At 34.0% G+C, this 7249-nt stretch overlaps 1 long non-coding RNA gene across 1 annotated transcript; it reads right to left on the bottom strand.

Annotated features, from left to right (window-relative positions):
- Window positions 1-397: 397 nt before the first annotated feature.
- Window positions 398-4287, bottom strand: LOC142494454 (uncharacterized). The gene is made up of 4 exons (XR_012801448.1): window positions 4220-4287; window positions 3018-3068; window positions 2035-2067; window positions 398-468 (listed from the first exon to the last, which is right to left on the bottom strand). It is a non-coding gene; the product is annotated as an uncharacterized LOC142494454 (long non-coding RNA).
- Between the last annotated feature and the right edge of the window lie 2962 nt (window positions 4288-7249).

The following is a 7249-nucleotide window of genomic DNA, read 5'->3' as shown; positions in this document are numbered from 1 at the left end:
CCTTATAATAAACTCCTATTTTTGGTAATGCACTAGGGTTGTGCGCTGCTGACTTTTTTCTCGCATATATTTTTAAAACGGAAATTGTTTGTAATTATCCTGCCTGCCTCTCTTCTTATCCACATCTTCCCCCACCACAGCATCCCCTACCTCTCCATTCTGTCCATTGTCACTGTTTTACACGTATATATAAATATATATATAAAGCATTTTGTTAGCCACAGAACGGTTTCATCTACTAATTTTAATTTTTTATATATTCAGTATATATATATATCTATATATCTATATATATATATATATCTATATATACTGTATATATTTATTTGTCTAACTGGTTAATTCATATGAATATTCCTGGAGAATTTTTTTAAATGTTAATGTCATGATGTGTCACTTACAGTACACTGGGATTTCTGTTCCTCATCCTAAAAGTCCTGGTAGAATATTGTCTATCTTTAAACCGGCCTGATGGAGAGATTAAAGGAAAGTCCAGATAAACAAAAGGGTCTTTTAGCACATTTCAATTATACATCTGCTTGTTAAAATGGCCCCTTCTACTCACCTGTATGCGAGACATCTTTTAGCGATTAATCAAGTCATCTTTCAATACTGTATGTGTCACCCCGTAATAGTAAAGCATCAGCGTAGTGTATTGAATTATATGCACAATAATCATTGGGATCAGGGCAATGACAACCAGAGGAATATTTATATTAGGATTGTACAAGCCATTTTAAAGTTACAATAGAGACTTTGTTGGATTACATGCTGGATTTACTTGATACCTGTTACTCTATCTATGATATACTCACATGGGTCAAGCGGTAATTGATCCTTATTGTTATGTAGAGTGTTTGTGACAGGGTAAATAAAAGCCACCAGCTATATGCCTAGAAAACCTATGTCTATTCTGCAGTGCAGCAGTGACTAGGTTAACTTCAGCTGGGAACCTCAGGACAATTAGTTGGATCCCAGCTGCCTAATCACGGTGTGTTAAAACCCCAGGCTGTAGACACATGGGTGCTGGTTGAGAAGAGAGGAGTAAGCTACTGAAGAGATTATCAAAGTACATGAATTATGAACGGTCTGTCTGCTTCATAGAAAAGGGTAGCTGCCTGATTTTTACACTGTCTGCTAAAGAGAAACTGTTTAGTTTTGTCTGCTGAAGAAAAAGACAGGTTTTTTTTGTTTGCTGATGAAAAGCTATTTTTGTTTTTGGTGCTGTATATCTTTTAAGGCTAAATAAATAAGCCTTGTCAAGAGACCCGCGTGTGTAGTTGCATGTACCCTGCAACAGTGTTCCTATAGCCTTATGTACCTTTTTAATAAATAATAATCTGCCACATATGACACATACATTTCCTTTGAAATAAGGACGTATATGTCAGTTCAGGATGTCATCACAGTAGGACAAAAATAAAGTCTAATTTCAGTTCACTTTAACATCCTTCCCCAGCTGGAATTAGGAAGACATTCTGGCAGCACAATGTACCCAGATAATGGGGAAAGGCAGGGCTGCAGATCTGTCTGAGACATGTGAATATGCTCACAAGTGGTATTTTTATTTGGTGATATTTTTAAAGGATTTGGAACACATAAAAGAAACATATTTTACTGTTTAAAGAATTCAAAATGTATTCACTTCACTTTAAAATAAATTATCTGCCCAACAACGGTTGATTTAAAAGGTTGAATTTATATATTTTTCTATCAAAACTTTAATTTCTACAGTCTATTGAATCTGCCACTACAGTATAGTAGTTTAATTAAATGCTCTATTATTTAAGGTGTGGACAAAAGCATTGAGAGGAAAAGGCAAAATCTTGAATGAGAATTTTTATAAAATATTCTACAACCTTGAAATTTCCCTCTAATTAACATTTGTTTCCATTGTCGGAAACTTACTTATAGGTGAACTATTTTACAGCATTCTGAGGGCTAATATTTTGGTTAATTGACATAATTGGGTACATTTATTTTACATCTGTAATGTAGGAGATAGGAAAATAACCAGAAGAAAGAAATTCTTACCAATGATTCTTTCAGGCCAAGGAGAGTCTTTCCCTAATTGTGAAATAAAAATGAGTGATTACAGAATTAATCTTTCCATAGACTAGAACAAAATAAAAACACAAGTGAAACATTTTTTCAGGCTTTTGCTGATTCATAAATGACTTTATGGCTCTCAAAGGCCCATATCCACAAAGCTCTGTTAATGACAATGATGATGCAGTATGTTAAGTTAATACAGTACATCATTAAGTGCTAACGGGGATCTTCGAAGATCAATAAAGCAAAAGTGCTGTTTTTTGCTGGAGAGGACATTGTGTTAACTATAAGGGATATTAGCGCTAGTGATATACAAAATAGGTGTTCCCTCTAACAAGTCATAATCAGAGAGCTCCGTTATAGTTAGCACAGGGATTTAATGAGACTTTTGTTAGGTCATTGCTAGACTTGGTATTACTTACATTCAGAACATTAAATTGGGATTTTACATGGTCTGGATGAGTGCAAGACCAGCATTAGGTAAGATATAAAGAATACATTGTTATTTACGGGTTCTTTCCCCCTCATGTATACTTTCTTCCTTTTGTTACATTACTTAAACACGTATTCAGGGAAAAGATGGGAGTCAGACAGGCTTCACTCCATCTTATTGAAGCTAACACAAGGCAGTGCTCTGCTGACTTAACATAACATTGAGCCTATGCTTATAATGGCTGTTGTTTTTGCATATAATTATAATTAGCTTTGTGGATTCACGTTTACCTCAGAGAAAATAATGTCTGTAAATGATTTTGAAAATGCCCTTTTTGAGCCCTGAGTTAACAGAGCTCTGTGGATCTGGACCAAGAACTCAAAGTGCATAGTCTGATATCGTTATTACAGATACTAGCAGATGTATCCTATTCAGTGGCTATACAGTATGTCTTACTCTCTTCATCTTCTTTTTTGACCGAACTATTCAAAATGTGTGATCTCTCTTACGGATAAACAAATATTTATCTTACCAACAATTTACATACAGCACCCAGTAGTTGTCCAGTAATTTCCAGGTCATCCTACAATAAAGAGTTTTAATCTACAAATTAATTTACAGTATGTTATAAATCATTATGTGGGTGACATGTTTCTAACATTCATATGGCTCTCTGTGCTAAGTCAATTTTCACTTAACACATTTTCATTTTTCAGTTATTAGTGTTATTTATGTATGTCTTTACTCCAATTTGGTACATGGGTGTGTACACGCGCGCACACACACACACACACACACACACACACACACACACACACACACACACACACACACACACACACACACACACACACACACACACACACACACACACACACACACACACACACACACACACACTAATGTATTTTGAGTTAAAAAGTGCCAAAAACTCTACTCCGTACAGTGTACAGCAAATAAAAATACCACGTGGATACAATCGCATGTGTCAGACAGGTCTGAGACCCTGCCTTTTCCCATTATCTCTTAGCATAATGATTCTACAACAGCAAAGGATTCTGGATAATGGCATGCAAATTCAGCACGCAGTGTGTCACATTTTGCTTCTTGTCTATTTTAACATGGGCCCATTTAAGTTTATGCTGCCGTTTTACACAGCTTTTTCAGCACAGCCTTTTTTTAAAAGAAGTGCATAGCAACTAAACCTACTCACACACATCTAGTGACACACAGTCTGCTCATAAACATGTAATTACCCAGAATCCCTGGCTGCAGTAAAATCGTTATATGCTCTGAGATAATGGGGAAAGGCAGGGTTGCAGACCTGCCTGAGACGTGAATGTACTCACAAGTTGTATATATTTTTGGTGTGCGTGTGTGTCATACACACTTTTTCTCCCTTCTTTTTACATCAAAACATTCTCCTGGTTTAAGTGGATATATGTAAAGTAGTTTAGAAATTTTTACATTTATGGCGCTATATAAATAAAGACATACATACATACAAGCACATAGTATATTCAAGTAAAATAATATGAATTTAAGTTTGACATTGACAGACAGTGTTCAGTATTTATGTGAGTACCTGAATGAGATTAAACAGGATTCAAACTAGCACCTGTTGACAAGTTTAATTGTCCACATGTGCCCCACAATTTTACATCATGTACAGTATAAAAACCCACACAATCTATATTGATCAACAATGCAATGTCCAAAATGCAAATATTTTACCGCCGTTTTAAGAATTTCAAAGACAACTTTGTCCGCGACTTTCCCAGCCTGGTCGCCAACGTTTTCCTAAATGAGAAATTTTTTAAATATTAAAACAGTAAATATTTTACTGTTGATAAGAAACAAAAAGGTGAAATACATTAACTACAAATAAGAAAACAAAAGAGAATGCTTCAGAATTTACTTATATGGTGCTTGGCGTATCTGTTCATTTCAAACACCACTATTTATTAGTCTGAACTTAGGTATTTAAGTCAAAATTAGAATGATCCTTTTGATTTTTTATTTACATAAATATGCACTTTAGTTTAAGTGAATTATTTGTGTGCATACAAAGCTTTAATTATGCAGACACTTTAAAATGTTAAGATAAATATTGCCAGCAGACAGCACTACACACTTGAAATGCTGAATTGTTTTACAGGTTTATTGTAGATGACACACGAGGAAAGGTTTCTTTACACTCAGTGTAATTAGAATGTGGAATTCATTACCCATTGGACTTTGATGGCAGATATATGTTAAAAAAAAGGTTGGACATCTTTTTAGCAAGAAAATGTATACAGGGATATACCAAATCAATAAATATGGGAAGGATGTTTCTCCTCACAGAAGAAGGGGCCCTGAGATGGCTCTGAAACGTTGCACACCTGTGAATATGGATTAAACGCCCTTTCCTTTTTTTCATCTACCCATAGAGCTGTATCTACTTCCCTGGCCATTTAATTTTGGTGAAGTATCTTTGTTATACTATTTATGACTTGCCAATTGTGAGCTAATTGATTTGTATATACAGTATGGTATGCTTTCTCTCCCATTTTTTTATATGATGAAACTAGATATGTTTTCTCCTACACAACATTTTTATTCTACAGTAAGTAGAAAAATTCAGTGTGGATATTTCTTCTTCTTTTCTTTGCTGAGGATCACATATTCTGTATAGAGCCATCGCTTCTTTGGTCTCTGGGCACTTTAACATTTCTAATTATACCATACCTCAACTCTAACTAGGAGTATACCCCATTATCTCGTTACAATAATGAGTTACACAGGTAGCTAGCACTAATAAAGACAGTTTACCAATACTCCATGTGTTTTCAGAATTTCGTCGATGGAACAGCCTGCATCTTTCTGGAAGATAATAAAAAAATTAAGAAAAGAAATAATTATAAAAAAGAACATTACAGAATAGGATGTTATTTATGTCGTTTTATCTAGGGCTTCATGACAATTGTTTTAGATTTAGAAAAATGACTAAAAGAAAATAATTTAATTTCAAACATTTTTAAGACTTTAGGAATTTGTTCATAAGGGGTTTAAAAAAATAATTCTTATGGTTTATCTTTGTGTAAAAGCATTACAATATTTTGATATTAGCAATAATATATTTTCTAGATTTCAAGTAGTTTAAGCCTAAATACATTTTCACTTTGGACTAAGAACTGGAATAGTTACATTTAAATAACCTAATTGTTATTTACACTAGCAATCAGCGGTTTATATAAATTAGTACATTTCATATAGATACTGTACAAGAAAATTATCAATGCCCATAATTTAAAGAAGGAAAAAAGAAATGACTTTGAAATGAAATAAATTGACATTGAATAATCAGTCATATGAACAAGGCTGGAGTAAAAGATTAAATCTATGTTACCAGAGTTATGTTCAATTCCTTAAGAAATCTTTTGTATAATTCCTCATTATTTTCATCCTGTAAAATTATACAAAAACAGATAAGATATAACACATTTATCAATATGTCATGGCTATTTCTTACATCTAAGTTACGGAATGTATTTCATATCTTGCTGCAAATATTTATTAAATGGTCTGAAATATATTGTAAAGAAACTGAACATATTAATTCAGATGTATGTAATTATTCCTCAATTTCCAATCCCCTTGTTATTTATTACTTCTTGCAGCTCTCACTGACATGTTCACTTTTGATATGCACAGGAGCTTTTTTATTCTACCCTCCTTACACTTTTATTATTCGCTTTATTCTATTTCTTCCTTTGCTGTGGCCGTATAACTAACAGTTTGTACGATTCTATTCCCAAATAACAGTTTGCTACAGAGTGTTGGCTGTAACAATGGGACAAAAGAGCTTAGAGATACATAATAAGTACAGTAACGTAGGCTTCATGAAAGAGATGGAATGATTCTTGTATGTGGTTAAATTAATACAGAAATTATACAAGGATAGAGAAATAAGGCATTTTATTTTAGTTATAATGCTTGACCCTTAATGGAAAGTAATCAGTAGAGTAGGGAAGAGCATAGTGTATAATTCTTTATTTACTGTTTACTATGAATTAAGGGTACACGAACAAAGTTCAGTAATAGTGCTCCAATGACAGTCGGTAGCAATCATATAATTATTCACAGTTTCTTGATTGTAGAAGAATGATCATATGGTATAGTCATATGTAGGTGTGTATTATGGTATATATAGGTGAGCGTAAGAGATAGACATATATATAATGTCCTGGTGAGTGCAGTAAATGGGGATATATAAGCTCCACCACTGGACTACCAATGAGGACAATGTCTGAAAACGCCTGTAGACACCTTGGAAAATAGCTCCAATAAATGGTAAAGTGCAATAACTCACATAGACTTGTCCAGTTCTCTTCTATTTGGCTTTCATCCTCAATGATGAGTCAATCTTGTAGAATCCACGAAACGCGGTCATCATGGTGCAGACAGGAACAGGAGAACTCTTACTCTTACGCGTTTCACGCCTATTTCAGAAATACTCTGACGAAGCGCTGAAATAGGCGTGAAACGCGTAAGGGTAAGAGTTCTCCTGTACCTGTCTGCACCATGATGCCTCAATAAAGAAGTTTTTTTAACCACATTACTGGAATCCTGTGAAGTCCTTACCAAGTTGTGCTCTGCTTCACTGCGTTTCGTGGATACTACAAGATTTAGTATGAATTTAATCTGTATCTCACTTGTAGCATTACATCAAAATGACATTTAATAAAAAATGATTAGGTACATTTTTAAGTACAGTTTTTA

This window comes from Ascaphus truei, chromosome 5, assembly GCF_040206685.1.
Source record: "Ascaphus truei isolate aAscTru1 chromosome 5, aAscTru1.hap1, whole genome shotgun sequence".
In the NCBI taxonomy this organism is placed as follows: domain Eukaryota; kingdom Metazoa; phylum Chordata; class Amphibia; order Anura; family Ascaphidae; genus Ascaphus; species Ascaphus truei.
Note: the sequence above shows the minus strand (reverse complement) of the source record. Positions and strands in the feature narration are given on the sequence as shown.